Here is an 18124-nt window from a genome sequence, read left to right on the forward strand (position 1 = left end):
CTCCTCCACCCCTTTTACCTCCCTCTCTATCCCGCCTGAAGCATCGATATCCTGGGATATTTAGTTGCCAATCATGCCCTTCCCTCAACCAAGTCTCAGTAATAGCAATAACATCATACTCCCAGGTACTAATCCAAGCCCTAAGTTCATCTGCCTTACCTACTACACTTCTTGCATTAAAACAAATGCACCTCAGACCACCAGTCCCTTTATATTCATCATCTGCTCCCTGCCTGCTCTTCCCCTTAGTCACACTGACTTCATTATCTAGTTCCTTACAGGCTTTTGTTACTACCTCCTTACTGTCAACTGACCTCAATTGGTTCCCATCCCCCTGCCACATTAGTTTAAACCCTCCCCAACAGCGTTAGCAAAAGCACCTCCAAGGACATTGGTTCCAGTCCGGCCCAGGTGTAGACCATCCAATTTGTAATAGTCCCACCTCCCCCAGAACCGGTCCCAATGTCCCAAAAATCTGAACCCCTCCTTCCTGCACCATCTCTCAAGCCACGCATTCATCCTGACTATTCTTTCATTTTTACTCTGACTATCACGTGGCACTGGTAGTAATCCTGAGATTACTACCTTTGAGGTCCTACTTTTTAACTTGGCTCCTAACTCCCTAAACTCTGCATGTAGGACCTCATCCCGTTTTTTACCTATATCATTAGTGCCTATGTGCACAATGACAACTGGCTGTTCACCCTCCCCCTTTAGAATGTTCTGCAGCCGATCTGAGACGTCCCTGACCCGTGCACCTGGGAGGCAACATACCATTCGGGAGCCTCGTTTTCGACCACAGAACCGCCTATCTACTCCCCTTACAATCGAATCCCCTACGACTATAGCCCTTCCACTCTTTTTCCCGCCCTTCGGAACAGCAGAGCCAGCCACGGTGCCATGGACCTGGCTACTGCTGCCTTCGCCTGGTGAGCCATCTCCCTCAACAGTATCCAAAACGGTATACTTGTTTTGGAGGGAGATGACCGCAGGGGACTCCTGCGCTGCCTTCCTGCTCTTTCTCTGCCTTTTGGTCACCCATTCCCTTTCTCCCTCAGCAATCCTAATCTGCGGTGTGACCAATTCACTAAACGTGCTATCCACGACCCCCTCAGCATCGCGCATGCTCCAAAGTGAGTCCATCCGCAGCTCGAGAGCCGTCATGCGGTCTAACAAGAGCTGCAGCTGGACACACTTCCTGCACGTGAAGGAGTCAGGGTCATCAGCCATGTCCCTGAGCTCCCACATTGAGCAAGAGGAGCATGATACGGGTCTGAGATCTCCTGCCATTTTTAATCTTAAGTTTAAACTTAGTTAAATGAAAAAGGAACGAAAAGTTTTTACCAATCACAATAAAACCAGAGAAATCGAAAAAGCCTTACCTTATAAACACCCCACCGAGTCCTTTTTTTTGGTTAGAGGAGGAGGGCGGGTGGGAGATACTACAAGTGTGGTGTCTCGGGTTCAGAAACCGCCCAAATATATAGTGTTTTACTTACCCAGCAGCCCCCTGGCCTCCGCCGAAAAACAAAAGGAAATTAAATTTACTTTCAAACGGACTTTCCCAGCTGCTCACTCGCTCACACGCTGCTCCCGAAAAAGCTGCTGCACTGAAAGGAAAGTTATTTTAAACCGCCCAAATATATAGTGTTTTACTTACCCAGCAGCCCCCTGGCCTCCGCCGAAAAACAAAAGGAAATTAAATTTACTTTCAAACGGACTTTCCCAGCTGCTCACTCGCTCACACGCTGCTCCCGAAAAAGCTGCTGCACTGAAAGGAAAGTTATTTTAAACCGCCCAAATATATAGTGTTTTACTTACCCAGCAGCCCCCTGGCCTCCGCCGAAAAACAAAAGGAAATTAAATTTACTTTCAAACGGACTTTCCCAGCTGCTCACTCGCTCACACGCTGCTCCCGAAAAAGCTGCTGCACTGAAAGGAAAGTTATTTTAAACCGCCCAAATATAAAGTGTTTTACTTACCCAGCAGCCCCCTGGCCTCCGCCGAAAAACAAAAGGAAATTAAATTTACTTTCAAACGGACTTTCCCAGCTGCTCACTCGCTCACACGCTGCTCCCGAAAAAGCTGCTGCACTGAAAGACACCTTGTGGCACAGCTTGACCTGGAAGTAGCTGTTCATCACACAGAATCCATGGTGCCAGCATAGCTCCAGCAAACTCTGTCCATTTCCATTCATCTTGCCAATCCCCTGGTGCTCTATGCACATTGGCAAAGCTGTGTAGTCAGTACCCAAGCTTGTGTTGAAGTCTCCTAGAAGGTACAGTCCCTCAGTGCTGGGAATTCTACTGATGGCAGTATCAAGTGTCACATAGAATTGATCCTTGACATCTGGGGTGGAGGTGAGTGTCGGGACATAGATGCACATGAGATTAACTGGGCCCACGCTTGTTGACAAGTGAAGAGTAAGAAGTCTCTCTGAGCCTACTGTGGGTGGTTCACTCATCTCAAGTAGCGTGTTTTTTACTGTGAAAACCACTCCATGCTCACGAGTTGCCTCTTGGGCTTTCCCCTGCCAGAAGAAGGTGTAGTGTTTCTCTTTGAGGGATCCACTTTGGACGAGTCTAGTTTCTTGCAGCACAGCAATGTCCACATTGAGCCTTGTGAGTTCTTTGTCCATCACAGCTGTCTTGTGTGTGTCATCAACCTGCAGAAGGGTGTCAGTAAGGCCAGGACACATGGTCCTCACATTCCAGCTTGCGATGCGAAGGACTGGTGTCTTCTTTGTTGAGCTTGTTTTTCTTGGTGCATTGATTATCGATCCGCCTGTTGAGAGATGACTCTCTAAGCTCCAAGCACCCATTGAAGCAAGCAGGTCGTGGCAGGACAGCACCTAACTGATTGGGGGCTGCCCAGCTTGGAGTGGGTGGTAGCTATCCAATGAGATGCGATGATCTCTTCAACTGTCAGAAGTAACCCCTGGCGCTCATACTCTGCACCAATTGAGTGAGAGCTTATAATCGGTAACCGTTTCTTCCCGTGTTGTGCGAATGTTTAAGCACAAATATTGTCCTCTGCACGGCACGTTCGGACTGAACACAAAATGGCTCCTTTGGTCATGTGTTAATTATAAAATGGCTTTCTTGACCATGTTCGTTATTACAATGGATACATGACAAAAATGGTCAAATTAAACTAAGACCGAACTACCCAAGCTTACCTGCATCCTCCAGTCCTCTGGCAACATTCCCATATTTAAGGAGGATTGAAAGATTGTGGTTCGAGTCTCTGATATTTCCACCCTTACTTCCCTCAGCAACCCAGGATGCAACCCATTCAAACTGGGTGACTTTTCTACTGTGAGAGCTGCCAACCTTGTAATTGTCTCCTCTTTATCTATTTTCATCCTGTCCAATTTCTTCACTTCCTCCTCCTTTACTGTGACATTTGCAGCATCCGCTTATTTTGTGATACTTAATTAGTGCCTCAGCCACACCCTCTGTCTCCACAGGATCTCCTAATTGATCCCCCCTTTCACTGACTGTCCATATGTTGGTAAAAGACTTCAGTGTTCCCAGTTATGTGACCTGCTAATCTTTTCTCATACATTCTCTTGCTGATCTCATTTCCTTTTTCAGCTCTCCTCTGTACTTTCTGTATTCTGCTTGTTTCTCTACTGCATATGAATCCTCACATGATTTCGATATGAATGATTTTTGAACTATTTTGTTGAAGGATTGAGTTTTGTAAATTTCTCCCTAGCTCCCCTCATGGTCAGGCAGAACGTTTAACTGCTGTGTTTTCAAACAGCAACAGCTTTATTTGAAAATCTATTGGGACAGGATTCCGGGTTTTAATCCAGTCACAAATCTGGTTCTGATGTCTTGTGGCTCCAGCTGTCACATGACCTGTCAGAGGATGACCTCATAATTGACCCAGTCATGGAGCTGTGGGTTGATGTTTAAATTGTTGCAAAATAATTTTCCAGAAGGACAATTAAAATGAATCGATATATAAAAGGTAGATTTTGTGAATTTGTGCTCCCAGTGGAAATCCCTGCAGAGTCTGCTGGTTTTCATATCCCCAATTCCCCACAGGAAGCTCTGTGTCAGAATCTGTCTTCATTATATCAATATTATACAGAATCATTTCATGGGAGACCCCAGTGTGAATTGTAAACAGGTGGTTCAGTTTTAACTTTCAAATTAAAACAGAAGCAAAATACTGCAGATGCTGGAAATCTGAAATAAAAACAGAAAATGCTGGAAATACTCAGCAGGTCTGGCAGCATCTGTGGAGAGAGAAACAGAGTTAACGTTTGTGGTCTGTGACCTTTCATCAGAACTGGGCTGAAATTGTCTGAGGGCCAAGTGGCCTCTTTCTGTGCCTTAAACTTTCTATGAGTCTAAGATTCTATGAGATTCTGGAATCAATTTCAGGGTCGATGACATTGCACTCTGTAAGGATAGGAAGATGGAGATTATTAAGTACAGTGCAAGAATATAGATGCTTTTACATTATTTTAATCAAGATTGATTTAAACTTTGTGTTCACGAATCCTATCTTTTGATCACAATGACACTGATGACAATGGAAAAAGCAAGACTTGCATTTCACGACCACAGGACATTGCAAAGCCTTTTACAGCCAATGAAGGACTTTCCAAGTGTAGTCACTGTAGTCATGTAGGAAACATGGTCGCCAATGTGCGCACAGCAAGCTCCCAGAAACAACAACGTGATAAAAACGAGATAATCTGTTTTGAAGTGATGTTGATTCAGGGTTAAACAATGACCAGCATCCCAGAAATAATTCCCCTTCTATTCTCTGAAATAGTGCCATGGTACCTTTAACATCCACCTGAGAGGGCAGAGGGATCCTCAATTTTCTGTCTCACCTGAAAAACAGCATTTCTGATAGTGCAGCACTGCCTTAGTACTGAACTGGAGTGTCAGCCATTTTTAAAGGGCTGTTAGTCCTACTGGAAAATATTTAAAGGAAGATTAAATGAAATGAAATAAATACATTGCTTTTGCCTCTCTCCCATCCCCCCAATAACAGTTAAATTAATTATTTGCCCTTCCCTCCCAAAACCTACCTTTACCATCTGACCTTCCGCCCAAAACTGCACAAACTGTAAACTATAACCCTTCCCACCATCCCCTACACCCATGACATTAATTTGACTCCGTCCCCCCACCCCCACACTGAGAAACTTACCTTCTCCCCCCTCCCCACCAGTGTTGCACCTCATTTGCCCGGGTGGGGCTCCGAAGGCACGGCAGTGCCGGCCACTGGGCTGAAGATCGCAGCGGAACATCAGGAAGTGATGGGATAATAATTAATGCAGGTTTGTGGTCCCGTTGCCGAGCGGTGGAGGTCCCCCACAAGGCCTCGCCGTCGCCGGCAATATCGAGCCAGGCCCTGCCGGCGTTGAGGTCCGTGGCGGGTCTCATCCGGGGCCATCTTCAGGCGGCCCCCACCCCACCCCCACCACAGATCTCGACGTCGAGGGCTCTATAGAATCCAGCCCATTGTTTCTCTCAATCTCAACTCCACAAGGATTTGCCTGTTAATTGTAGAAAACTTAAAGCTCTATAACCTTTTGATAAAAGGGTTCAAATCCATTTCCAAACAAATGATAGTTCTCATTGTATCTAGAACATGTTTTCTTACATACAAACATACCAATTAGGAGCAGGAGTAGACCACTCGGCCCCTCGAGCCTGCTCCACCATTCAATAAGATCATGACTGACCTGATTTTAACCTCAACTCCACATTCCCACCTGCCCCCAATAGCCTTTCACCCCCTTGTTTATCAAGAATCTATCTACCTCTGTCTTAAAATATTTCAGAATTTCTGTCGTCCAGCAACTCTCACTTTATTTCCTGGATTTCACCTAAAAAATGTATTTCCACACTTTGGATATCCTGTACTTCATTAATGTTTTTGCTCTCTGGGGATTTCCCTTTAATTATATTCAGTGCTGGTATTTTACTGCCACACACTGACTGAAAGTGTCCCATCTTTCTGCAGGAAAAACACTCAGCTTCTTTGGCGAGGCAGTTTTCCCACTTGTGTCTCTCTCGGCCACACCTACTGCAATTGGTTGCAGCTACCACTAGATGCTCTTCCCGTCTTTCTTGTCTTTTACCACTAATTTTTCCTTTTGTTTTCTTAACAAATTCAATTGAGTCTGCTACTCTCGAGATCAGACTCTCCCTGTCCCCTCGAACAACGGATTGGTTAAACTTTCTAACCTCTGTTTGTCTGCTCAATTGATACTCTTTCGTTAATGTGAGATCAGCCCTGGACTGTAGATGATCTGAAAGGGTGTTGTCTATTACCCCGAACACAATCCTGTCTCCATTCAGCTCTTCTCTTAAGTTGCGGTATTCACAATCCTCCGTGAGTTTGTACAAGTCATTGATAAATGAGTGAATACTCTCCCCTTTCTGTTTTGTACGCTTATTAAATTCAAAGTGATTCCTGACAATGCAGCAGCCAGCCGACGTCATCAGAGTGCTCCAAGCTCGCACATGCACAAACAGTCTCCTGCGCTCTGAGATGCTGCGCATGCCCTGCCTACGTCTTCCAGGACGAAGTGGCGCATGCGCGGGAAAACTCTCTACCTCCTCTCAGCCACTCACTCCAGGCCGCTCACAGCCCGCTCCTCGCTACCCCGCTCCCCCGCCCTCCGGCCTCTTGCTACCCCCCCCACCCCCGCACTGCCCACTCTCCGTCCACTCACACCCCGCTTCCCCCCCATGTCCCTCCAGACACTAGCTCTAAGCCATGCTGCTTCCCTCCTCTCGGCCTCTCGCTCCAACATTCGATCATTCTTCACCGCACCACCCGATAAAGCAAGGCGAGCCTCGAGGGGAGATGGGGCAATGTTGGAGCGAGTGGCCGAGAGGAGGGAAGCGGCAGAGCCCATGGCCTGGAGTGTGAGCGGCCATAAAGCAGGATGGGGGTGGTGGTGGGGGAAGCGGGGAGTGAGCAGTCAGAGAGTGGGATGGGGGGAAGCGGGGAATGATCGTCCGGAGAATGGGATGGCACTGTTTAGAGGGGATTTGAGGAAAAAATGTTTCACCTCGAGGGTGGTTGGAATCTGGAACACATTGCCTGAAGGAGTGGTGGAGGCAGGAACCCTCACAACATTTAAGAAGTATCTAGATGAGCACTCAAAACGCCACAGAATACAAGGCTACGGCCACGTGCTGGAAAATGGAATTAGAATAGATAGGTACTTGATGGCCGGCACGGACATGATGGCCGAAGGGCCTGTTTCTGTGCTGTATAACTCTATGACTCTATGAAACCTCACTGAATTACAGAAGGTGTGCAGCACTGTCAGAGGTGCTGTCCTTCTAATGAGACTTCAAATAGCGCAACGTTCTCCGAGTATCAACCAAAACATGTCCATTGTGTAGATATGTGTCATATTTGCTTATGAAACGACAGTCACTGCTCCTAAAGTAATTCACTTTAGGTGAATTAAGATGACTTGGTACTATATAACTGGCGAATGCGCAAGAGGTAGCGGGGGACTGTTGGGGTGGGACGGAGGCGGTGATGGCAAACTTTGAGGGGATTTTTGGGTCGAAGTTGTTTTCTGTGATAAATTGAGTAGCTCCATCTTTAATCCTGGCAGCTGCCTGAATGTCACAGACAGTGAGGTTTCAGTGGAAGAGGCTGCATTTGCGCATGTGCTAGTACAGCGTCACCTGGTGGTTGCATTGTCAGCAAATGCAGCGTTTTAACTTTGGCTCCACGATGACATTTTTTTCCTCAATTAAAATAGGTCTTGAGTGCCTTAATAACTTCTTCACATGTAGCCTTCTGTTCTTCATGAGGATGATGCCTGCACACTCCCTCCATTGCAGACAATAGCGTACTGACCTGCTCCATGTCTGGCTTCTGCACGAGACCCGATGCAGTACGATACCTTGCAAACCTCTGGAACCATCTCGGCCACTCCTCGGCTTGGTTCAGTCCAGTGACCTTTTCAAAGGTGCAGGCAAAGATTTCTCCATCTTCGCTTTGGTTTACTGTGGCCCCCATATAATATTCTGATATCTGTCAAGGCTTAGTACACAATTTATAAGAATCTGACGGTTAAAATAACCTGAGTTTACTCTACACATCTTGCATTGAAGGTTTCATCGACAACTCTCCATGAGGTGCCGTACAGATTATATTACATCACTTCCTGTGATGATGCACATAGTCTATTTATATAATCTGCCCAGTAACAACCCAATGTCCACTCTTATATTATTGTACAGATGTGAGAAAAGCTGAGGATGGGAATGGAACGTCTGAATGAAGATTTCATGATGCTGATGATGTAAATGAGGCTGATCTGTTTCCCATTCCACAATCCCTCTTTATTTCTGTGCATGTTTCTCGATGCTGTTTCAACCAAATTGAAAAAGAATCACAAATCCTCCTCTGGAGCCTCAGATGTCCATGACGAAAAGGCATGGTGGCCAAGTGGTAAGGCGTCAGTCTTGTAAACTGAAGATTACGGCTTCAATCCCCGTACGTGCCTTCTGATTAGTTCCTCACTTTAAATGTGATGTTTCCAGAAAAGATGTCTGTTGCATTTGTGTCGGCCATCTGGAAATCAGTGTCATGTTACACTTTATCCTGGACACTGGGAAGAACATGAGGAGTAGCCACATGGTCCCTCGAGCCTTCTTTGCCATTGATAGAGTGAAAATATCAAAGGTCCAAGCACTGAACCTTATTACTGTGCATTTGCTGGATATTTAACAGAGCTGTTCTATTTATCCCACATCCCGCTCTCCGGTCCTTTCCCCCATTGCCCTGTTATATTTTCCATGTCAGGTACATATCCAATTCCATTTAGAGTTAACATTGAATCTGCTTCCACTGACCTTTCAGGATTGCATTCCAGACCAGAACAACACACTGCTGAAAAAACAATCTCCTCATCACAACTCGAATTCTTTTGTCAATTACTTTAAATGTGTTTCCTCTGGTTACTGACCCTTCTGTCACTGGCAACACTTTCTCCTTCTTTACTCTTTCAAAACTCTTCAGGATTTGCATTTCCTGCTGCCTTTGCTGATATAACAAGGCTGAGCACACATCACCAAAAGGAATATAAAAGCAAAATACTGCGGATGCTGTAAATCTGAAACAAACACAAGAAATGCTGGATTCACTCAGCAGGGCTGGCAGCATCTGTGGAAAGAGAAGCAGAGTTAACGTTTCGGGTCAGTGACCCTTCTTACAAGAAATGCTGGATTCACTCAGCAGGGCTGGCAGCATCTGTGGAAAGAGAAGCAGAGTTAACGTTTCGGGTCAGTGACCCTTCTTACAAAAAATGCTGGATTCACTCAGCAGGGCTGGCAGCATCTGTGGAAAGAGAAGCAGAGTTAACGTTTCGGGTCAGTGACCCTTCTTTGCAGAGTTAACGTTTCGGGTCAGTGACCCAGGAATATGATTGGCTCTGAATCACATTTATCCTTCCTGTCAATCTGATGTGGACCTTGTATTTTCCCGGAACCAAACAATCTGAGCAGCAAGTGTGGGTTCCAGTGATTCCCACCGCGCTGAGAGAGAGAGGATGTGATAATGAGCCAGATAGAAGAAAGGAGTGAGATAGAGAGTAAAATAGCCCTGGTCCGTTTCTACTAACCCCCGGCCCCCTACTTAAAATGGCATCATTTTCTCCTGCCTCTCCACATTCTAATCCATTGATTCTTTTTCTTTTGGGCCTCCTTATCTCGAGAGACAATGGATACGCGCCTGGAGGTGGTCAGTGGTTTGTGAAGCAGCGCCATTGATTAATGCACTCCTTTCATCTGGAACATAGAACATAGAACAGTCCAGCAGAGTACAGGTACGTCGGCCCACGATGTTGTGCCGAACCTTTCACCTACTCTAAGATCAAACTACCTACATACCCTTCATTCCACTATCATCCATGTACCTATCCAAGAGTCGCTTAAATGTCCCTAATGTATCTGCTTCTACTACCACCGCTGGCAGTGCATTCCACGCACCCACCACTCTCTGTGTAAAGAACCTACCTCTGACATCTCCCCGAAACCTTCCTCCATCACCTTAAAATTATCTCCCCTGGTGATAGCCCTTTCTGCCCTGGGAAAAAGTCTCTGGCTATCCACTCTATCTATGCCTCTCATCATCTTGTACCCCTCTGTCAAGTCATCTCTCATCCTTCTTCGTTCCAATGAGAAAAGCCCCAGCACCCTCAACCTTTCTTCGTAAAACATACCCTCCAGTCCAGGCAGCATCCTGGTAAATCTCCTCTGAACCTTCTCTAAAGCTTCCACATCCTTCCTATAATGAGGCGACCAGAACTGAACACAATATTCCAAGTGTGGTCTAACCAGGGCTTTATAGAGCTGCAGCATAACCTCGCGGCTCTTAAACTCAATCCCCCTGTTAATGAAAGCCAACACACCATATGCCTTCTTAACAACCCTATCAACTTGGGTGGCAACTTTGAGCGATCTATGGACATGGACCCCAAGATCCCTCTGTTCCTCCACACTACCAAGCATCCTGTCTTTAAGCCTGTATTCTGCATTCAAATTCGACCTTCCAAAATGAATCACTTCACACTTTTCCAGGTTGAACTCCATCTGTCCCTTCAATTCCTGTTTCCTAATCCATTGATGTTTCACAATGTACTGAACTGTCCCAATCCATTGATATAGCTCAGTCCATAGAATTTCCCAATCCACTGATATTTTCCAGTCCATTGACTTTCCCAATCCATTAATGGTTCCTGACCATTGACATTCCCAATCCATTTCTATTGCCTGTGATTTCAAAGCAACTGTGGAATACAAATAGTATCCGTATTATCAGATACATCGAGACGAGGTGCAATGGCCAAGTGGACAGATGTTGGGTTTATAAAGAAAAAAGCATTGGCTCGATATTTGTCCAGTCTATCACTGGATCTGAACTCTCAACCTACTGTTTTTCTGTGGGTCTGCTGACTTGCATATGTGAAGAACCATTGGATGTTTCTCAATCCTCTGACTTTTCTCATTTTTGTGCCAGATTTGTTCCTTTGGGTTCACCAGTGAAGAAAATTATTCCCTATTACATTTGGTGAAGACTTTAATAACCTCACATCCTTGTGTCTCACCATCTCAGGTCAAACTCCCTACAGAAACTTTAAACATTTAACTATTCTGCTGGAAACATTTTCAAGGGCGCAGCCATTCCTTCATTACGCTTCCTTCTTTGACATGTGATTGACAAATATGTGTGTAATGGAGAGAGAGAGAGTGAAAAAAAAAAGAGAGAGAGAGTGCGATAGAAAGTTAGAGGACCAGCTAAAGACAGATAGAGAGAGAGAGGCAGAGAGAGGTAAATCGATAGACAGAGAGAGAGAGAGAGAGAGAGAAGGAGAGAGAGTCATTGAGTCATGGAGTCACTACAGTACAGTAAGTCATTTTGCCCATCAAGCCCATGTAAATCAATCCATTCAGTCCCATTCCCCCGCTCTATCCCCATAGCCCTGTAAGTTATCTAAACCTGTCACATTTATTATAATCTTGTACATGTCTATCAAATCTCCCCTCAATCTCCTTTGCTCCAAGGAGAACAACCCCAGCTTCTCCAACCTAACCTTACAGCTAAAATCGCTCATGTCTGGAACCATTCTGATAAATCTCCTCCACCCTCTCTAGGACACTCACATCCCTCCAAACGTGTGTTGACTAGAACTGGATGCAATTCTCTGGTTGTGGCCCAACTCGAGATTTATACAGGTTCAGCATAACTTCCCTACTTTTGTACTCAGTACCTCTATTTATGAAGCCCAAGATCCCATATGCTTTGCTAACTACTTTCTCAATGTGTCCTGCCACCTTCAAAGAACTATGCATATGAATCCCCAGGATTTTATTCCTAAAAATATGCTTTCTTCATATAAATCTGTAAAAAATGCATTATACAACAGTTCAAAACAGCACCAAGTTGACATTCCAAAAAGTGCAAAGGAAATCAGTTTTCTTCAATACAGGAGTGAGTTGCCTCACAACCCTTCCACTCCGTTTTACCTGACATGGACATTTTACAGCAAACCCATATCTGGTGTCTTCAGCACGAGGGGTTTCCAATGGGTCCAGCTGCCCAGTTCACTATGGCAGGGGGACCTTACACAGTGGTCTTTCCCCATTGAGCCTTTGCAGTGGCAACCCCAAGCTTTAGTGCGTCCCTCAGCACGTAGTCCTGGACCTTGGAATGTGCCAGTCTGCAAAACTCGGTCGTGGACAACTCTTTCCGCTGCAAGACCAGCAGGTTTCGGGCAGACCAAAGAGTGTCTATCACCAAATTGATGGTCCTCCAGCAGCAGTTAATGTTTATCTCGGTGTGTATCCCTGGGAACAGCCCGTAGAGCACAGACTCCTGTGTTACAGAGCTGCTTGGGATGAACCTCGACAAAAACCACTGCATCTCTTTCCACACCTGCTTTGCAAAGACACATTCCAGAAGGAGGTGGGCAACTGTCTCTTCCCCACCGCAGCCACCTCGAGGGCCGCGTGTGGAGGGGGCGAGACTTCGGGCATGCAGGAAGGATCTGACAGGAAGGGCTCTTCTTACCACCAGCCAAGCTACATCTTGGTGCTTGTTTGAAAGTTCTGGTGATGAGGCATTCTGCCAAATCACCTTGGCAGTCTGCTCGGGGAACCATCCGACCGGATCCACCGTTTCCTTTACCCGTAGGGCCTTCAGGACATTCCGTGCAGACCACTGCCTGTTGGATTGGTGGTCAAAGGTGTTTTCCCGCAGAAACATTCCCACGAAGGATAGCTGGTACGGTATGGTCCAACTGGATGAAGCGATCCGCGGCAATGTGACCAGACCCATCCTTCGCAACACCTCAGCACAGAGTGACACTTGGTGTTTGTGTACTGGGGCTCCACACACAGCTTGGTGCAGCTGCACACGAAGGTGGTCATTAGGATGAGGGCGACTTTGGGTACATTTTTCCCGCCCTTGTCCAGAGGTTTGAACATCGTGTCCCTCCCGCCCTGTTCCATTTTAGATCTCCAGATGATGCAGTTGAAGTCACCGCCTAGGATGACCGGCCTGGACGTCGCCAGCAGCAGTGGGAGCTGCTGGAAGACGGTCAGCCGCTCGCTGCATTGTACCGGGGCGGACACGTTGATCAACCGGAGCGGAGCGTTGTTGTACATCACGTCTGCTACGAAAAGGCGGCCGCCCTCCACCTCCTTAACTTCGGAGATGGTGATGTTACCTCCCCGCAGCAGAATACCCAGGCCGGAGGAACGGCAGTCATTACCCCCCGACCAGATCGATGGCCCGTGGGACCACCATCGCGACCACTGCCTGTCGGTGCTGAGGTGTGGTATTCCACACTCCTGCAGAAACAGTAGGTCAGCTTTGACCTTGGCAAGGTAATCCAAGGTTGAAACACATCGCGTAGTAGATTTAATGCTACGCACATTAATGGAAGCAATTCTTGCACCAATTTTTTACTGAAAATTAGTTGTTGCTTCCCATACCATTTGTCCTCGCCTCCTTGATGAAGGGTCACTGACCCGAAACGTTAACTCTGCTTCTCTTTCCGCAGATGCTGCCAGACCTGCTGAGTGGTTCCAGCATTTCTTGTTTTTATTTCAGATTTCCAGCATCCGCAGTATTTTGCTTTGATCTCGCTGTCTCTTGCTGGTTTGCTCAGTACCTTTCTCTGTCTGTTCCTTTCTGAGTCCTGATAATATCTTCCTGGTTTTCTGTGTGTCTTTCTCTGCCTGCCTCATTGTCGGTGCTGTTACTCAGTGTCCTTGTGTCATTGTGCAGTGAGGGTGAGTCCGTCAGCACGTGTGTTGCTGAGTCCGGGATTCTTGAGAAATCCGACTCCAATCCTATTTCTATAAAAACTTTGGGGAAATGAACATATTTCACTAACAGGCAGCTGAAATTTAAAACAGCAGTTAGCAGAGTGGTGCAGTGGAAGCGTGCTGGGCCCATAACCCAGAGGTCAATGGATCAAAACCATTCTCTGCTATTTATGTTTGGTAATAATACAAACAGTTCACTTTCAAAACATCAAGTATTTACCCACAATAACAAGATGCTTCCAAAGGCACTCTATTGCAATCAGCTTCTTCTTTCTCGTGAACACATCAATCAGTAACAACTCACTTGTGCTCACACGAACACAAGCTGCAAACACAGACCAGCCGAGTCTCTCCCAATTTGTCAACCCCTTCCTGCAGAGCATCCTCTCCACCACCAGATGGTGATGTTGGCCACAATAAAACCAGGACAAATGGTCACAGTGAGGAGACGGTCAGTGACAGAAAATAAAACAATAACAGGAAAACCTTTACACAACAACAGGGTACATCTTTACACAACAGGAAATACCTTTAGATAACAGGGAGAACACAATCATACAAATGCCTTGTTTCTCCATCTCAGTCTCGTTGCCTCTCTCTCTGTCCCTCACTTTTGCTTCCTCACAGTCTCTTCTTGGTTTTCTGTGTGTTTTTCTCTCTGTCCCGTTGTCGATGGTGTTACTCAGCGTCCTTGTAACATTGTGTAGCCGGGCTGAGCCTCCCAACACCTGTGTTGCTGTAATAAAAACAGAAAATGCTGGAAATGCTCAGTAGGTCTGGCAGCATCTGTGCAGAGAGAAACAGTTAACAGTTCAGGTCTGTTTCCTGAGCTCACATTAACTTTGTTCTCTCTCCACAGATGCTGCCAGACCTGCTAATTATTTCAAGCATTTTCTGTTTATGTTTCAGATTTCCAGCATCTGCAGTATTTTGCTTTTGTACGTGTGTTGATGTGTCTGGGACTGCTTGAGTGCAATGCTATTGCTTTATAAACAGCGTTGAAACAAACATTTATCTCGTTAACACACAGCACTAATGCACAGCTGGATATAAACAGCAGCCTGCAGCAGAGGGCGCAGTGGAAGTTTATTAACACAAATAATTCACCAGCACTATATTTACTGCTGCCCACAATCACACCACACTTCATCTTAACACGTTTTACTCTTTATTTACTTCAACTTCTTCCTTCCAGTAAACACTTCAATTTGGAACACAGCTTCCAAATCACCTTTATTCACAAACCGGAACACACACCAGCCCAGACTTTCCCCTTTCTGTCAACCCATTCCTGCATCACTGCCTCTCCACCAACAGTTGTTGCTAGAATCATACAATCATAGAATGGCTACAGCACAGAAGGAGGCCATTCAGCCTGTCGAACCCGTGCTGGCTCTCTGTTAGAGCAACTCACCTCATTTGACTCCCTAGTCAGTTCAATTTTGGAGGTGGGAAAACTTCTCGAAAGAATAATTCGGGACAAAATTAATAATCCCATGGACAAATGTGGGTTAATTCAAGAAAGCCAGCATGGATATCTTAAGGGAAAATCATGTTTAACTGTCCTGCTGTAGTTTTTTGATGAGGTAACAGAGAGGGATGATGAGGGCAATGCTGTTGATGTGGTGCACATGGACTTTCAAAAGGTCTGGCAGCATCTGAAAGGTCACTGACCTGAAACGTTAACTTTGCTTCTCTCTGTACAGATGCTGCCTGACCTGCTGAGTATTTCCAGCATTTCTTGTTTTCATTATGGCACAGAGTTCCCTTTTCAAACTTACAGAATTAACCACAATAATGTACTCTGAGATTCAAGTTAAATATCAGCCCAATATTTACACACATTATGAGTTTATAAGTTTCAGTATTAATTCCCATAGTGCATCCTGACATATACATTAGATATAACATAACATAAGAACAGAAGAAATAGGAGCAGGAATAGGCCATTCGGCCCCTCAAGCCTGCCCCGCCATTCAGTAAGATCATGGCTGATCTGCCCCAGACCTCAACTCCTCTTTCATTGCAGCTCTTCATAGCCCTCAACTCTCCAATATTTCAAAAATCTATTTACATCCTCTTTAAATACTTTCAGTGATTTAGCCTCCAATACTGTCTGGGGTAGAGAATTCCAGACATTCACTACCCTCTGAGAGAAGAAATTCCTTTGCATCTCAGTTTTAAATGAGTGTCCCCTTATTCTGTAACTATGTCGCCTAGTTTGAGATTCCCCCACTAGTGGAAACATTTTCTCAACATCGACCCTGTTAATAAAAACAAGAAATGCTGGAAATACTCAGCAGGTCTGGCAGCATCTGTGAAGAGATAAGCAGAGTTAATGTTTCAGGTCAGAGACCCTTCTTCACCCTGTTAAGCCCCCTCAGAATCTTGTACGTTTCAAAAAGATCACCCCTCATTCTTCTAAACACGAATGAATAACCTGTTTAGCCGTTCTTCATAAGTCAACCCTTTCATCTCAGGAATCAGCTGAGTGAATCGCTTTTGAACTCCTCCAATGCCAGCACATCCTTTCTTAAGTCTAAATCACAAGTGTGATATCAGATTGAGAGAATCTGAAAGATAGTATAACCTGAGATACAAACTGAGAATTCAGTTTAAAACTCCCCCGGATTGTGAAACTAAAAGATACAATAGCAATTTAATTTGTATAGACTGTGCTTTGGATCACATTCCAGCCCTCATACAGTATCAGACTGGAAGATACTGTAGCAATTCCATTAGTGCAGACTCAGCTCTACATTACAGAGCGGGGAACATATTTAAACAACCCGGAACACTTTTACACAAGACGGATCATATTTACACAACTGAGAAGATCTTTACCCAACAGGGAACCATTTTACATAATAACAGAGAACATCTTCACACAACAGCGAATACAGTAACACAACAGAGAACATATTACACAGCAGGAAATATCTTTAAAAGAACACAGGGAACATCTTTACACAACAGTGAACACAATTAAATAAATCATCAGTCTTTCGCTGTCTCTTGCTGGTTTGCTCAGTACCTTTCTCTGTCTGTTCCCTTCTGGGTCCTGATAATCTCTTCCTGGTTTTCTGTGTCTTTCTCTGTCTGTTCCCTTCTGGGTCCTGATAATCTCTTCCTGGTTTTCTGTGTGTCTTTCTCTGCCTGCCTCATTGTCGGTGCTGTTACTCAGTGTCCTTGTGTCATTGTGCAGTGAGGGTGAGTCCGTCAGCACATGTGTTGCTGAGTCCGGGATTCTTGAGAAATCCGACCACAATCCTATTTTGATAAAAACATTGGAGAAATGAACATATTTCACTAACAGGCAGCTAAAATTGAAAACAGCAGTTAGCAGAGTGGCGCAGCGGAAGCGTGCTGGGCCCATAACCCAGAGGTCGATGGATTAAAACCATTCTCTTCGATTTATGTTTGGTAATAACACAAACAGTTCACTTTCAAAACATCAAGTGTTTCCCCATAATAACAAGATGCGCTCGATTGCAATCTGCTTTTTCCTTCGAGTGAACAGATCAATCAGTAACAAATCACTTTTGTTCACACGAACACAAACTGCAAACACGGACCAGCCGAGTCTCTCCCACTTTGTCAACCCCTTCCTGCAGAGTCTCCTCTCCACCACCAGATGGTGATGTTGGCCACAATATAACCAGGACAAATGGTCAGTGAGGAGACGGTCAGGAACAGAAAATAAAACAATAACAGGGAAAACCTTTACACAACAACAGGGGACATCTTTACACAACAGAAAACATATTTACACAACAGGAAATACCTTTAGACAACAGGGAGAGCACAATCATACAAATGCCTTGTTTCTCCATCTCAGTTTCGTTGTCTGTCTCTCTCTCTCCGTTCCTCACTTTTGCTTCCTCACAGTCTATTCGTTTTCTGTGTGTTTTTCTCTCTGTCCCGTTGTCGATGATGTCACTCAACGTCCTTGTAACATTGCGTAGCCAGGCTGTGCCTCCCAACACCTGTGTTATAGAACATAGAACATAGAACAGTACAGCACAGGTCAGGCCCTTCGGCCCACGATGATGTGCCGAACCTTTAACCTACTCTAAGATCAAAACTACCTACATACCCTTCATTCTACTATCATCCATGTACCTATCCAAGAGACGCTTAAATGTCCCTAATGTATCTGCTTCTACTACCACCGCTGGCAGTGCATTCCATGCACCCACCACTCTCTTGTGTGAAGAAACTACCTCTGACATCTCCCCGAAACCTTCCTCCATCACCTTAAAATTATGCCCCCTGGTGATAGC

At 45.4% G+C, this 18124-nt stretch overlaps 1 non-coding gene across 1 annotated transcript; it reads left to right on the forward strand.

Annotated features, from left to right (window-relative positions):
• Positions 1-8443: 8443 nt before the first annotated feature.
• Positions 8444-8515, forward strand: trnat-ugu (transfer RNA threonine (anticodon UGU)). Its single transcript has one exon. It is a non-coding gene; the product is annotated as a tRNA-Thr (tRNA).
• Positions 8516-18124: the final 9609 nt, after the last annotated feature.

Source organism: Heterodontus francisci, unplaced genomic scaffold, assembly GCF_036365525.1.
Source record: "Heterodontus francisci isolate sHetFra1 unplaced genomic scaffold, sHetFra1.hap1 HAP1_SCAFFOLD_61, whole genome shotgun sequence".
NCBI classification, from domain to species: domain Eukaryota; kingdom Metazoa; phylum Chordata; class Chondrichthyes; order Heterodontiformes; family Heterodontidae; genus Heterodontus; species Heterodontus francisci.